We start from the raw sequence: 17,448 nt of genomic DNA, 5'->3' as shown, positions 1-17,448 counted from the left end.
TGGCTCATTATAATTTAGAGCTTCACCAAATGGATGTAAAGACGGCTTTCCTAAATGGAGTACTTCAAGAGGAGGTATACATGAAACAACCCGAAGGATTCATGATAGAAGGACAAGAAGGTTTAGTATGTAAGTTGAGAAAGTCAATATATGGACTCAAACAAGCCGGGAGAGTTGCAGCGAGCCGGGGAACACAGGCTCAAACGCAGAGGCAAGAGAGATTGGAGAGGGCGGTGGCGGAACTAGCGGAAGAAAACAGGCGAGCTAGGGCGGAGTTGAACCGCCTGACGAATGTAATGGAAGGAATTCTGAAGGAGTTGGGAACAGGGAAGCTAGTACGAGAAGCTGGAACGAGTGGCCACGGAGGCCAAACTGATGAACCAAGAGTACCAGAGAAGGAAGTGACCGAGACAGAGGAGGAAGCTGCCGCGGGGCAGGCAGAATCCGAGGGAAGTGTGTCCGAGTCCGAGAGAGAAGAGTCTGAAGAACCACCTGCACCAACACCTGCACCGCGAAGGAGCAGGAGGAACAAGTGACCACCACACCCCCCTGACAAGTTAGTTTTTCTTTTTCTTTTTCAGTTTTTGTTTTTCTTGATTTTTTTTAAGTAGCATAATGTGTGTAAACCCTATTCATAACACTTAGACTATTATATAGTCTAAGTGCGAGAAGTAAGGGGTTTCTTATTTTGGCGCATGTGTTTATGTTTACGTGTTTTTATTTTTTTTAGTGCATGTTAATTCACACTTAGCCTACTGCGTAGCCTAAGTGTGAGGAGTTTTGTATATATATTTGTGTCTGTTGGGTTCTGTTAGGTTTTAATTCTCCCACTTAGCCTATTATATAGTCTAAATGTGAGAAGTTTTTAGAAACAGCATGTGTTTTCTTGTTTGGTTTGTCTGTGTGTCAGCCATACTGGCCATTACCTTTTTCCACTTCACAGCCTTATCTGAGGGCAGACACTTGTGAAGTGGGAGGGGGGATGCAACGACCAGTATGACATGTATATATGTGTAGTCTGTGTTTAGTGTTTGTGTTAGTGTCTTTCTAGTTCTAGTTTTTTTCTTATGCGTGTTGATTGTGATTAAAACTCAACTGCCTCGAACTGGCGGTGAGGGGAATTGAAGGAGATAGGACATGCTGGAAGATGGAAACCACCCCCTTTAGTACCCTCCTAGTCAGTACAGATGATGCAAGTGTGAGAGAAAAGCCCATCCTTGGAGCCAAACACAAAAGCCCTCTTAAAATACGATTTAAAAGCCTAAAGTGGAACCACTTTCCACTAATTCATAAAAGAAAAGAGTGGTTGTCACATGATGTCTAGGGTAAGGTGACCGTGTGCAACAAGACCTAAAGGCAGTAGGAAACCCCCCTTAAAAAACTGCCTTTAGAACCCCACTTTCTAGCCGTATATACCCATATATGATCCCCTAGCCACTGGGACTGTGCGTGTGCGAGGCATAAGGCAAGAAAGCAACTGGCCAGCAGGACATACAAGAAGAAAACCAACTGGAAGAAATAGAGAGGCAAGGAGAAAATGACCAGGAAGAGATTCCAGGCCCCAAAAAGATAAGAAGGAATAAGGGTGGCGAAGCCACATGACGCTACTGAACAGTTGGAGACCAATATCAGAAAATGTCCAGCCAAGAGGAGTAACAGCCGAAGACTCAAATGCACACAGTTCTCCCACCTCAAAATAAGTAGTAGTTTTGAGCCTTAGAGCTTTAGGAACATCCACCCCAAACGCTACAAACCAATAGCCCCATTACAAGCCTTAAAGACCTTCAGGAGCTGCACATGAAATCCAAGTCCAAAGCATCTGTGGTTAGCATATTGAGAGAAAACAATCCTAACATCCCTGGTGAGGAATGAGTGACTGAGCGAATCCAGTGTGTGGCCACGAGTATGGTTGATCTTGACGAGCAGATGTACTGACTGGGAAGGAAAAGGGGACGGCGGAAGTTCAAGGCTGTCTAAGGCCGGATTGCACCTGATCCGAAGGGGAGGGATGGTTGAAAATATAGCCCGATTAACATGTTTAAGTGTTTCTTTTGTCTTTTATGTGTGTTGTCTTTGTTTATGAGTTTTTCTTTGCATCATAGTTTAGAGTCTAGTTTAGGATAGGGTCGGTCAGGGGAGTAACCAGGCTAGAATTCGACTTATTTTCTTTTTGTTTCTTCTTCACGCTTGAGGACAAGCATGTGGTAAGTGTGAGCAGTTTGAAAAGTCGTATTCTAGGCCTTGGTTACTGGTCATTATAACATCCATAATTAGAATATATCTACAAAACAGTTGCTAAGGTGTGCAGGGAAAGGGTTCTAGTTAATATGGAAAGGCTCGGACAACTCAGGAGAAAAAGGCGTCAGAATGTTGCCATACTGACCAGTATGCATGCCAAAGAAAGGGCTGGAGATGGAGAAGAAGGATTGCTAGGAAGAACAGCCACAAGTAAGGGCAAAAGGGTCATTTCGTGAAGAGAGTCTACCCTAAAAATCAAGGGTAGACCTCCATATAAAAGGGAGCCACTTGGAGAGAGAGAGGGGGGAATGAACCTTAGGAAAACACTCTTAGAGTAGTTATCTCTCTCGGCAGATTAGTTTCTTAGGGTTCAGCATTGTCCTTCGTATTCTCGTTCCTCGCCACAGCCATGATCACCTGAGAGTTCCTTCAGTTCATCGGAGTTCCGCATTCTCTCGTTCCAGCTAGTGTGATCGTAGTGTCAGCAGTTTCATCGCCCGGAGTGGCAAAACAATCTTACTTGCTTTCGTAGTTAATCTTACTTGTTTTTCTTACATTGACTTCGAAGTATTTTGGTTGAGATCCGAACGTTTTTATGTTATGAAGTTGTTTTGTGCATCGGTTCTTGTTTGATTCAGTTTCTTTCTGCCTAGATAGCTTACATCTAACTGTTTCGGTAATTTCCAAGTCTTGCAAGCATGTTTTCATTTCCAAATTGATAGATCTGAGTTCATGAGTTTAGATAGCTGTTGGATTCTAGATCTGAAATGGTTAAGTGTGGAAGCCTAGCTTACGTGATTTCTGCCACCTTGCATGTCACCCAGTAAGCGTAATGTCAGCTTCGTTAGTTTAATCTTTCGATTTGAAGTTTAAATTGTTAGATCTGTGTTTCCGAAGTTGTTAATCTGCAGTTCTTGTCCAATAATCTGGGTTTGTTGATCTGATCCAATTCATGTCGAAGAAGATAACATCTCCATCCAAGTTTGGGACCACTTTTGCTTTTTAACTACTTTTTGCTTTGTCCTTTACTTTTCAGCTGGTACTTTTCATATCTGTAGGTCTAGTCACTTAACTAACACTTTTTCTCTGATATTCCGTTTAGCATTTTATAGTAACCCCGTACCTTCCACATACTTTCAGAGACATAATGTTCCCTTACTCTCACATACACAGCCGCTTATTAATCATCATTCACCCCACCTAGTCAGTAGAGTACCATCTTAAATTCTTGCCTAGTTAGAATCTCAACCCAAAGCGTGGTAGCTAACCAACCTTTCCAGAATATCACCACAATTACCAAAGCGCATTCATCTCTGTGGGATTCGACCCTTACATCCACTTTACTAGTCAGTAGAAGTGGGTTGGGGAATTATTGATAGCCAAGTTCAGGATTAGCTGGGATTTTCTATCCTGATCAGTAGGATACATCATTTGCTTGACGCGACACCTGCAACACCGTGGCTCTTTCACCCATTATGGTTTTTCCGGCCAACGAGTAAGTTGACGTGTCGTTTTTAATTGACGTGGCCGGTTCGTGGCGGCTGACATGGTCAACAATTATTGACTGTGTAATAAAATAAAAAATCAAAATAACAATAACAATAATTCACCCCCAATTCCCCCAATTCGTCCCCAAATTGACGAGCAACCTAATTAACCTAAATTGACAAGCGACGTTGAGGCGACGACAACAGCGAAGTTGAGGCGACGGCGAGAAAGACCACGACGAGTAAGACGACGACGAGTCCATAGGCTTACATGCAACGGCGACGGACGGGCAACGAGCTATGTGTAAGGTTTCCTCAACATGGAGATGTGGCCAGGTTTCTTCCCAGATAAGCCGAATCCGAACCCGTAAGTATATCTTTGCCATTTTTACTGCAAAAGCGTTGGTTGGTCCCCAATTTGCATCAATTTAGTTTACATTATCTTGAACATGCTTTGGTTCAGTTTTTTATTTTTTTCAGCAAGCCTTTTCTGCTTCGGATTTACCATGGGGGGATTTTCATTCCAGATGGGAAGATTTGCGAGAAATACATAGGTGGGGAAATATGGGAAGGCAGTGGGTTTGATCCAGATAGATTTGGTTACTTCGACTTAGTGGATGAACTGAACAAACTAGGGTTAGATAGCTGGGATAGACTTAGCTTTAAGAGAAAGTGGGGAATGGAGTTAATTAACATCAAAGGTGATGCAGATGTGATGTTAATACTGAAGTTTCTAACCACAGTTAAGGAGCAAGTATGTGATGTGTATGTTGTTGGTGGGAAGAATGGTGGCCTAGAACACATTGATGTAGATCAATCCGTGTGTGGGGGGGACACTATGGGTGATGAAGCTGTCAGGCATCGAGTGGTTGAGTTTGAGTCAGTGAAAAGGAGTAATGTTGAGTCTGTGAATAAGAGTAAGTGTACCACAAGGAGTAGAAATGAAACAACTTCAAAGGCTGGCAAGTTAAAGTCAGTTTCTACCCAAGATATTGTGGAGAAGAGTGTTGAAAGCAGTGTGAAGAAGAGTTTGCTCTAGTCTTCACAGAAGTCAGTGGTTGAAAGTGAGGGTAAGAGTGGGGGAGCTAGGAATTCTGCAGCTAAGGAGGTTGGTAAGAGTGTGGGTGAGGATGTGGGAGCTAGGGATTATGCAGCTAAAGATGTGGGTAAGAGTGTTGTTGAGGATGAGGTAGATAGCAATTCTGATGCTGAGGTTTTAGGTGAGGAGGTGGGAGGTAGGATTAATGATGCTGAGGATTTGGGTGATGATGTGGGAGCTGTAAATGTATCTGTGGGATTGAGAGATATAACTGATGAGAGTGTGGGGGATAAGGCTGATCAAAGTGTGGGAGTGGGTATGGGATATGATAGTGAGGATGATGGGAGTTATATACCATCTTCTGAAGATGATGAAACTGATGATGACATGGATGCTGAGGAGTTGGTGTCTGGGGATGAGGAATACACACAAGGAGGGAAGAAATCAAAAGACAATAAGGAGAAAAGGTTTGTTGTTACTGATGACATCTTCTATGGCTTAGTCAGTGGAGAGAAGAAAAGTGACTATGTGTCTAAGGAGGAGAATTCTGAAAAAGGTGATATATACTCTAGCTCAACTGATTCTCAGGATGAATGGAGAAGAAGGTTGGAAAGGCATGCTAAAGTGATGTATGATCCACAGTGTGATCATAAGAATTTGAAATTGTGTATTGGAATGGGATTTATTGATGGTTTTCAAGCAAGAGATGCTCTGACAGACAACGCAGTTGAGAATGGTTGGGAGATTCATTTTAAAAGAGCAGGTAGGAAGACATTTGAGGCAGGTTGCAAAAGTCTTTGCAAATGGTTCTGTTCTGGGAGTCTAGTGAAGATAAATGGTTCTGTAGTAATAAAGAAACTTGAACCAGAGCACACATGTCCTAGGGCTATGAGAAACAAGATTATGACCTCTAATTGGATTGCCAGAAAATACTTGCATGTGTTTAGACTTAGACCAGAGTTCAGTTGCAAGGAGTTGGGTAAGGACTTGATCATCTCAATTTCACGTATTAAGACAGTTGATTTTATAGGTCTAATAACATCCATTACCGCCATTAAAATGGCTCTGATACCATCTTGTCCCAGATTTATTTTGAAGTTTAGTTTGAACATGAACATTATGATTATAACCTTGTTGTTAGAACACGTATTGGCCGTGGCCGTGTTGTGTAATAACGTATTGGTTAACATCATATTGTTTATGATGGAGTTATTATGAATTATTCTGTTATTGGAAGTCATTTGATTAAGAAAACACAGATGAAAACACATTTGAAAAGGAAAATACAGATTTAAAACTTGTATGAAGATAAATTGCAGTATGAAGATATGAAATTGAAAACTCACTTTGGATTAAAACTTGAAAAGGTAGCAGAGGGAAGGAGGGAGAAGAGCAATGAGTCTGAGATCAGAACTCGGTGTGCTTTTCTACATTCCAGACCTCTTATTTATAGCCAACAACCCTGGCTACATAGGAGTACAGTATCTTACAAATACGTAAGCAGTGACGAAAATCACACTAATTTACATAGTACTATTACAAAAAGTCACTATTCACTATTCACTATTCACACGATTTTTACATAGTTATAATAGAAAGTAGCCGTCATTCCTGACTTTTGAGAAGCTTTTGAAACATCTTGTGAAGGATAGCCGTAACTTTTGACATTTGAGAAGAGAGCTTTTTGAAGAGGGTGGCCCATGAAGCAATTATGCAGCCAATATGATATTGATTAACCGAATCCTGTTTTTGCAACGTTTGATGTATTGACAACGTCTCCATTCTTCATCATCATAGTAGTAGTCCATATGATGACTTCTTCTGAAGCGGTACTCATACATTTCTTCAAGACATCTTTCTTCATTAATAATCGCCGCCTGGAGCCATCTGAGCTCTGATCTAAAATCGAACCGTTGGAAGGGATGCATCGTTCAGGCTGCAGTCATAATGGAGATAATTTTGAGAGTTCTTTTCATCCTTTTGATCCTATTGACTCTATGGAAAATGTCATCAATGGTTTCTCTAATAAAAGGAAAATCCACTTCTTCAGGAGGGGCTTCGAGAACAATTTTTACTATTTCTGAGAGAGAGGTAACCATATCGGTATCAATTTTGATATTGTCAACAAGAAACCTAGAATAGGCTTCAGTATTCTTTCTTCTAAAGTAACCTGTCATCAGAAATCAAAGGGGTCTTGACCCCCGATAGGGTCAGATGAGACTGATTCTTCAGACCTGGACTTTGAAGAGACAGACTTTTGAGCCAAAAATTCAAAGAAATCCCTTTTGAGATGTCCTGGGAGATTATCCATGAAACTTCCAGGTTTTGATTCTGTTTTGCTAGATTTTTCTGGTTTTTCTGCTTTGTCTTTTCCCTTTTGATCTCTTTGGAAAACCGCCTTTTCACCAGTGGTAAAGAATTTTTTGACAGCCGGTTCGGTTCCAATATGATTTTGAAACCTAGCCCACCATTTGATTCTGAAGACTCTTGTTAAAGAGTAAGGAGAAGGATCCGGATAGATTTTTTCAAAGTTAAAATCCCAGGAAAAGATCCAAGGTACTTTGAACTCAGCATGGAACATGACAAATTTTTGAAAATTTTTGAGGGTAGAGTATTCCACAAAGGCGTGAAAACCCTTTTGAACTTCAGAAGGAAGAATATGGATGGAAGATCCTATTTTCCTCCACCAATCAGAAAACCAGATTGGAAATTGTTTCTCACAGTTATGGTGAAAGGCCATGAACCAGGAGTGGTTATAATATCTTAATAAGAAAGCTCTGAACCAAGCATTCTTATAGTCGATATAATTATACCCCTGAGCTGGGTGATTGAAGGTTTTGAATTCACTAAGGCCACCAAAGGTGGTTGTAGTATGGACTTTTTTGATAATGCATTTTGAATACTCAATCTCTTTGGATCTGTTGTAATTATGAGTTATTTCCACTGAATTAGAATCAACAAGAATAAACTCATAATACTTTTGGTCCTTTAGGCAATCATCTGATTCCCAGAGTTGGGAAGGATTTGGAAAACGGTTTCTAATGAAATCAGTTTGAGAGAGTTTGGCTGGAAAATCAGTGAAAGGGGTCATCCCACAATCTTCATGCCATTCTTTTGGAAAATATTTGAATTCTTCAGGAGCATTAGGGATTTGAATATTAGCGGCCTTTGGAATATTTGAGGTAAGGACAGTATTATAAGGGATTTCGGGAGTATTTTGAAGTGGGGAAAATCTATTTGAAATGATTTGATTTGAAAGGTGTCTTTGATTGGGTTTTTGAGGAGTGAGGGGAGCCGAGGATGAGACCAAGGCCTTTGAGGTTTTGTTTGAGGGGAAGATTTCATAATCTTTGACACTTTGTTTCTTGGACATCCTAGAGTCCGTCATTGCGACCTTGTAAAAATTCTCTGGTTAGGAAATCAGGTAGAGAATTATTTTCTCCTTTTATGAACTCAATTTCAAAATCAAAGACAGATAAAATGGCTTGCCATCTGGCAAAGATTTGTTTTGAGACAATATTTTGAACATCTTTTGTGAGGACTTCTTTTGCAGATTTGCAATCAATTCTGATTAAAAATCTTTTGTTATAAAGGTCGTCTTGAAATTTTGAATGCATAAAACAATGGACAAAATTTCTTTTTTAATAACAGAATAATTCATTTGGGCATTGTTCCAGATACCAGAATGGTATCTTACTAGTTGCTCTTTTGAATCCAGCTTTTGTTTTAATATCCCCCCATAGCCTATGTTTGAAGCATCTGTTTCAATAATCATGAAGGCTTTTGGATTAGGAATACCTAAACAAGGTAGAGTTTTGACCTGCTGTTTTATGATTTTAACCACATTGGTATGTTCTTCTGTCCAATTTGAAGGATTTTTCCTAAGTCTTTGATAGAGAGGTTTACAAGTCTCTCTGAGGTTGGGAAAGAAATCTGAGATGTAATTTAAACATCCTAAAAATCTTTGTAATTGATTCTTTTCTTTTATCTCATCAGGAAATTTGTCTGTAAAGGATATGGATCTACTGATGGGTCTAAAAGCTCCCTTTCCAATCTCATGACCTAAGAATCTTATATTAGTTTGGAAAAGTTTCATTTTTGGAGTAGAAATAACTAATCCATTTCTCTCAATGGTCCTTAAGAAGATTCCTAAATGTTTTATATGTTGATCAAGATCTTGGGAAAAGATCAAAACATCATCTATGTAGACAATGCTAAATTGACTATGAGGGTTTAAGATATCATTCATAATTTTTTGAAATTCCGAAGGAGCATTTTTGAGACCGAAAGGCATTACATTCCATTCGTAATGTCCAAAGGGAACTGTGAAGGCTGTTTTATACCTATCCTTCTCAGCGATTTGAATTTGCCAAAATCCAGATTTAAGATCGAATTTGGAAAATATTTTTGCATTATAAAGCCTGTTTATCAGATCTCTTTTATTAGGAATTGGATGCCTAATCCATTGTAAAACATTATTGAGAGGCTTATAATTAATAACAAGTCGGGGAGTTCCCCTTTCTAATTCTGCTTGTTTCATGACGTAGAAAGCAGAACAGCTCCAGGGAGAATTTGAGGGTCTAATAAGCCTTTTATTAAGTAAGTCTTTAATTTCTTTTTTACACACTTCAAGAAGTTCTTGATTCATTTGAATGGGTCTTGACTTCGTAGGGATTTTACTTTCGTGGAAATCTTCCTCATAAGGTAAATTAATCACATGATGCTTTCTTTCCCAGAAAGCATTGGGGACTTCATTACAAACCCTTTTGATAAAACTATTTTCTATTTCTTTGATTTTTGAAACAAATCTAGGATTTTTGAGTTGTTCTTCAATTTTTTGGAAAGGAATTTCTTCTTTAAGATAACTTATTTGTTTTTGTTTTTGGGTTATCTTATTGATTTGTTTAAAGATAGAACTTCTTTGAAGGTTAAGGATTTCTTGTTTCAAAATGGGGGAGATGAAATTAAATTTTAATTCTCTTCCCTGGATATTGGTAGTAATGCCACTATCATCGACACTAAAAGGATAGATTTGAGTTAAGAAAGGTGTTCCCAGAATCATATTGTAGGTGATATCTTCAACAATTGTAAAAATATTCCGGAAACAATAACCATTATTGCAGATATGAGCTTTGGAGAGTTTGTATCTGATTCTTAAAGGGTTATTATTGGCTGTGTAAAGTTTCTCTTTTGTTTTGTCACAATATTTAGTAGGAACAACTCCTTCTCTGATAATGTTCTGGTCAGCACCCGAATCAACTAACGCCATTATGTTGGTTTTGAAGTTACCGATAACCAGAGTTACATTAACATGCCATTTTGATAATTCATTTCTTGGATGACTTTTATGGAATTATTTTCTGAATTCTGTTCCGGATTTTCCCAGTTGTTAACTTCTGTATTTCTTTCCATGATAGAAAGTCTTGTTTCTAATTCAAAATCCTTTTCTTTAAGTCTATAAAATTCTTCATTAATTTGTTTTTTAAGATTATTAATTTCACTCTGAAGGTCTTTTGTAGTTATTTGTTTTGATATACTTTGATAAGGATATTTATCCCATAGTTTGTTTAGGCTGAAATCTTCTTTTATATTAACCTTTTTAGAAGTAGATGGCTCTTCAAGAATTAAGTCTTTTAACTTGTTAAGATAATCATCCCTAGTTTCAGTGTCAGGGATTTGGTGAAGGAGATCAAGAATAACTTCCTTCTTTTCTTTGGAAATGGTATTGATGCAAATTTTGCAAATATCTTTTTCATTTTCATTACTACTATGGTAATTACTGCTTCCAGAGGTGTTTTGAATTTCTTCAATTTCTGACTCACTTTCAGAATTGGAGGAACTATTTTCTTCTCTTAGAAGGTTATTAATCTGTTTACTTAGTAGCCTAATGTTTTTATTTCTTTTCTTCCAACATCGTTCTTCGGTGTGACCCATTTTTTTGCAATATTCACATTTTATCTTATCCCCATCCTTTCCTTTAGTTGGTTTGAATTTTCTTTTTGGTCTTGTAAACTTACTTCGTGACGTTCTATAATCATGCTTTTGAGTATCTTTCTTGAATTTTCTGATCTTTCTTTTGTTTTTAGACGAAGGAGCCTCAATTTTTTCTATTCCAAACATTTCGCAGAAACACCCTAATTCGTTTTTGGCATTTTGTTTGTCCTTCCTATATTTGTTTTGTATTTTTATTTCCATACAAAGGGCTAATCCTTCTTTTTGATAAAAGCAAATAATTGACCAAAAGTTATATTTTCAAAAGGGATATTTTCAGAATCAATATCATCTTTAAGTTTTTGTATTATTCTTTCACTAAATAATTTGGGTAATCCTGCTATGAATCTTTCTTTCCAAAAGGCTTGATTACAATCATTTCTTTTGAGGACATGAGTTATGAAGACATCTTTATGCCATCTGTAGTCGGATAAGGAAGGGCATCTTAGGTTATTTAAAACCATAGAGGAGCTATTATATTCTTCCCTAGGGTTTCCGACAAAATACATAGAGATGGTAATAATAAGGAAATCACAAGCATCGCTTGTTTCATGTATTTCACCATCTTGATCTTCGGTATTAACAATATGATTAAGAATTTCTTCCTTGCTTTCTAGGCTTAACGCATTATCCCACCAATTTTTAAGTTGGCCCGTAAAACCATTAACAAGGAGGACACAAGCTTCTTTTTCAGAAATACCAGCATATCTAAATGCCATTTTTGCCATTCCCATTTCTTGTAAAGTATTGAGAATTTCATATTCAGGTTTTCCATCAATATTCCATTCAGTAATTGAGGTTCCATCATAACTGGACCTATGAAATTGACCTCTTTCTTCATACAGCAGATCTGCTGGCGAAGGCCTACTATAATAAGGTTTATTACTGTTAAATTTTTTCCCTTTGAAAATTTTGTTTATTTTAAGAGGGGAGTTACTAGACTCTTTGAAAACATCTTCTAGTTTTTCAACAAAATTATCCTCTTCTTCAGAGGAAGAGTGACTTGACTGTTCAGAACTAGACCCGTGGAAATGTTGAATAACATTCGTAGTTGACTTGCTTGGACCAGCAAGATTTCCAGAGATTTTGTTAAGAATTTCCTCTGTTTTTGAATTGAAGGAAATATTCTTATTTTTCAAACTATCATTGCTTTTGAAAAAGGTTTGGAAGTATCATTGAGGATGCTTTGTTTATTAACAGTAAATAACTTTGATGAAATAGTATCTAGTTGTTCAGCAATGGTACCAAGGATTTGGTTTGAAAAATTACTTTGTTGGATAATTTTTCGGAACTCTCTGTTTTCCTCAGGGTCAGTAACATTGGTTCGTTTGAAAGGGTCAGCAATAATCTCTCCTTTAGCAGTTTGAATTTTCAGAGCTTGAAGAGGGGGATGGACAGCTGAAATAACTATATCCTTTTCAGAAGAATACCATCTTTTCATAAGGCTTGAACCAACTTCTATGGCGGGTTTTTTGAAACAATTATACCATCCTTCCGAGGATAGATGAATTGCTATGAAATCATAAAAAAGGAAATTTGACTTGATCTTTTTCATTTCTCTCATCCATTTCTCTTTTATTTCGCTCTTAATTTTATCATTTAATTCATTGAACCATGTTTCTTTTTCTTTGTAGATGGGATTGCTTAATTCTTTCTTAAGATAATCCATGTCAGGTTCAAATTCTTTGTTAGTAATTATGACCATGGTACTTCTGGTAGGAGAGTAAGAGTCATCCATGTTTTGTTCCGTAGGGGAATTTGGTCGAGGTATGGGTGTTTTGAAAGTCCAATTTCTTTCAGATGTGCTAGGCATGTCAGAACAGGAGGCTCTACTATTTTCGTAGTTGAAACTCCTATTGTTTCTAAAGGTTGAGAAAGAATTTGTTCTATCAAATTTGACAGTTATAGTGCCATTTGGTTCTTCAATGATCTGAGAAGGTTCCGTTCTTTCTAAGTTTCTAGGAGCCTGAGGCTCCATTATAGTAAACTGGCTTGGGATAGTAATTTCATCCCATTTTAATCTTTTAGGAGTATAGGTTGAGGATTGCTCAGCATCAACCTGAAGAAGGATAGTTTCTCCTTTTGAAAAGGGATTCTTGCTGAATTTGGGATTCAGATTGGACGTCATTAGTCTAAGATAGACCCTAAACATGACAGCAAAGTTTTTACATACATGAAACTTATCCCCTTGGATTTGAACATCAAGGATGAGAGATTCAAGGATCATGGGGTCAGTGAGATCAACAGAGAAATTTGGACAGCAGTTGAAGTAGATGGGACCATTACATATGTTTGTTTGAACCATGGCTAAAATAGAAGTTTTGTAATCTTTGAGTCTTTTATCTCTTAGAACAAGCAAAATAGGGGCATCAACTCCTATGTGGACTAAGGGTTTGACAGCAATTTGGGCAAGACCAAAATGTGCATATCTATATTTCTGTTCCCTATATTTTTTTAGGGATTCTCCATTAAGAAGAGGAAAGCTTTCCGATTTTTGTAATATGCTTCTAGTTTCTTCATGAGTTCTTATAGAAAAGGCAGTTTTGAAATCAATAAGTCCTATATCATAGTAGTTTTCTATTTTTTTCATTAGGGATGCTCCAATTAGAATAATCTATAGGGGCATGAGTTTCCCTACTTGGAACAATGCTTTTATCCATTTTATTTTTGGTTTTGGGTACTAAAAGACTTCTAAATTTACTGGCCATAGTCGAAAGGAGGGATAGATTAAGATTAGGAGATGGTTTAGATCTAAGAAACTGGTCGCAGGGGAACACTATGCGTGGAACACCTAAACTTAAGGCTTACCAACCGTCTTACAAGTTTGCCAAACCTGAATTCCAACGTTTCTTTGACTAAGGTTATTCCTAAGGATAATCTGATCATCTCAATTTCACGTATTAAGACAGTTGATTTTATAGGTCTAATAACATCCATTACCGCCATTAAAATGGCTCTGATACACAACACGGCCACGGCCAATACGATTTTAATGGCGGTAATGGATGTTATTAGACCTATAAAATCAACTGTCTTAATACGTGAAATTGAGATGATCAGATTATCCTTAGGAATAACCTTAGTCAAAGAAACGTTGGAATTCAGGTTTGGCAAACTTGTAAGACGGTTGGTAAGCCTTAAGTTTAGGTGTTCCACGCATAGTGTTCCCCTGCGACCAGTTTCTTAGATCTAAACCATCTCCTAATCTTAATCTATCCCTCCTTTCGACTATGGCCAGTAAATTTAGAAGTCTTTTAGTACCCAAAACCAAAAATAAAATGGATAAAAGCATTGTTCCAAGTAGGGAAACTCATGCCCCTATAGATTATTCTAATTGGAGCATCCCTAATGAAAAAATAGAAAACTACTATGATATAGAACTTATTGATTTCAAAACTGCCTTTTCTATAAGAACTCATGAAGAAACTAGAAGCATATTACAAAAATCGGAAAGCTTTCCTCTTCTTAATGGAGAATCCCTAAAAAAATATAGGGAACAGAAATATAGATATGCACATTTTGGTCTTGCCCAAATTGCTGTCAAACCCTTAGTCCACATAGGAGTTGATGCCCCTATTTTGCTTGTTCTAAGAGATAAAAGACTCAAAGATTACAAAACTTCTATTTTAGCCATGGTTCAAACAAACATATGTAATGGTCCCATCTACTTCAACTGCTGTCCAAATTTCTCTGTTGATCTCACTGACCCCATGATCCTTGAATCTCTCATCCTTGATGTTCAAATCCAAGGGGATAAGTTTCATGTATGTAAAAACTTTGCTGTCATGTTTAGGGTCTATCTTAGACTAATGACGTCCAATCTGAATCCCAAATTCAGCAAGAATCCCTTTTCAAAAGGAGAAACTATCCTTCTTCAGGTTGATGCTGAGCAATCCTCAACCTATACTCCTAAAAGATTAAAATGGGATGAAATTACTATCCCAAGCCAGTTTACTATAATGGAGCCTCAGGCTCCTAGAAACTTAGAAAGAACGGAACCTTCTCAGATCATTGAAGAACCAAATGGCACTATAACTGTCAAATTTGATAGAACAAATTCTTTCTCAACCTTTAGAAACAATAGGAGTTTCAACTACGAAAATAGTAGAGCCTCCTGTTCTGACATGCCTAGCACATCTGAAAGAAATTGGACTTTCAAAACACCCATACCTCGACCAAATTCCCCTACGGAACAAAACATGGATGACTCTTACTCTCCTACCAGAAGTACCATGGTCATAATTACTAACAAAGAATTTGAACCTGACATGGATTATCTTAAGAAAGAATTAAGCAATCCCATCTACAAAAGAAAAAGAAAGATGGTTCAATGAATTAAATGATAAAATTAAGAGCGAAATAAAAGAGAAATGGATGAGAGAAATGAAAAAGATCAAGTCAAATTTCCTTTTTTATGATTCATAGCAATTCATCTATCCTCGGAAGGATGGTATAATTGTTTCAAAAAACCCGCCATAGAAGTTGGTTCAAGCCTTATGAAAAGATGGTATTCTTCTGAAAAGGATATAGTTATTTCAGCTGTCCATCCCCCTCTTCAAGCTCTGAAAATTCAAACTGCTAAAGGAGAGATTATTGCTGACCCTTTCAAACGAACCAATGTTACTGACCCTGAGGAAAACAGAGAGTTCCGAAAAATTATCCAACAAAGTAATTTTTTCAAACCAAATCCTTGGTACCATTGCTGAACAACTAGATACTATTTCATCAAAGTTATTTACTGTTAATAAACAAAGCATCCTCAATGATACTTCCAAACCTTTTTTCAAAAGCAATGATAGTTTGAAAAATAAGAATATTTCCTTCAATTCAAAAACAGAGGAAATTCTTAACAAAATCTCTGGAAATCTTGCTGGTCCAAGCAAGTCAACTACGAATGTTATTCAACATTTCCACGGGTCTAGTTCTGAACAGTCAAGTCACTCTTCCTCTGAAGAAGAGGATAATTTTGTTGAAAAACTAGAAGATGTTTTCAAAGAGTCTAGTAACTCCCCTCTTAAAATAAACAAATTTCAAAAAAGGAAAAAATTTAACAGTAATAAACCTTATTATAGTAGGCCTTCGCCAGCAGATCTGCTGTATGAAGAAAGAGGTCAATTTCATAGGTACAAGAAAGATGGAACCTCAATTACTGAATGGAATATTGATGGAAAACCTGAATATGAAATTCTCAATACTTTACAAGAAATGGGAATGGCAAAAATGGCATTTAGATATGCTGGTATTTCTGAAAAAGAAGCTTGTGTCCTCCTTGTTAATGGTTTTACGGGCCAACTTAAAAATTGGTGGGATAATGCGTTAAGCCTAGAAAGCAAGGAAGAAATTCTTAATCATATTGTTAATACCGAAGATCAAGATGGTGAAATACATGAAACAAGCGATGCTTGTGATTTCCTTCCATATAAAAGGTAGCCCTTGGAGAGAGAGAGGGGGGAATGAACCCTTAGGAAAACACTCTTGAGTGTTATCTCTCTCCTGGGAGCAGGTGCCGTGTTCAGTTTTTTAAGGGTAGCATTGTGCGTCATTCCCTGTTCCCTCGCCACAGCCATGATCACCTGAGAGTTCCTTCAGTTCATCGGAGTTCCGCATTCTCTCGTTCCAGCTAGTGTGATCGTAGTGTCAGCAGTTTCATCGCCCGGAGTGGCAAAACAATCTTACTTGCTTTCGTAGTTAATCTTACTTGTTTTTCTTACATTGACTTCGAAGTATTTTGGTTGAGATCCGAACGTTTTTATGTTATGAAGTTGTTTTGTGCATCGGTTCTTGTTTGATTCAGTTTCTTTCTGCCTAGATAGCTTACATCTAACTGTTTCGGTAATTTCCAAGTCTTGCAAGCATGTTTTCATTTCCAAATTGATAGATCTGAGTTCATGAGTTTAGATAGCTGTTGGATTCTAGATCTGAAATGGTTAAGTGTGGAAGCCTAGCTTACGTGATTTCTGCCACCTTGCATGTCACCCAGTAAGCGTAATGTCAGCTTCGTTAGTTTAATCTTTCGATTTGAAGTTTAAATTGTTAGATCTGTGTTTCCGAAGTTGTTAATCTGCAGTTCTTGTCCAATAATCTGGGTTTGTTGATCTGATCCAATTCATGTCGAAGAAGATAACATCTCCATCCAAGTTTGGGACCACTTTTGCTTTTTAACTACTTTTTGCTTTGTCCTTTACTTTTCAGCTGGTACTTTTCATATCTGTAGGTCTAGTCACTTAACTAACACTTTTTCTCTGATATTCCGTTTAGCATTTTATAGTAACCCCGTACCTTCCACATACTTTCAGAGACATAATGTTCCCTTACTCTCACATACACAGCCGCTTATTAATCATCATTCACCCCACCTAGTCAGTAGAGTACCATCTTAAATTCTTGCCTAGTTAGAATCTCAACCCAAAGCGTGGTAGCTAACCAACCTTTCCAGAATATCACCACAATTACCAAAGCGCATTCATCTCTGTGGGATTCGACCCTTACATCCACTTTACTAGTCAGTAGAAGTGGGTTGGGGAATTATTGATAGCCAAGTTCAGGATTAGCTGGGATTTTCTATCCTGATCAGTAGGATACATCATTTGCTTGACGCGACACCTGCAACACCGTGGCTCTTTCACCCATTATGGTTTTTCCGGCCAACGAGTAAGTTGACGTGTCGTTTTTAATTGATGTGGCCGGTTCGTG

Source organism: Salvia splendens, chromosome 17 (genome assembly GCF_004379255.2).
Source record: "Salvia splendens isolate huo1 chromosome 17, SspV2, whole genome shotgun sequence".
Classification (NCBI taxonomy): domain Eukaryota; kingdom Viridiplantae; phylum Streptophyta; class Magnoliopsida; order Lamiales; family Lamiaceae; genus Salvia; species Salvia splendens.
Note: the sequence above shows the minus strand (reverse complement) of the source record.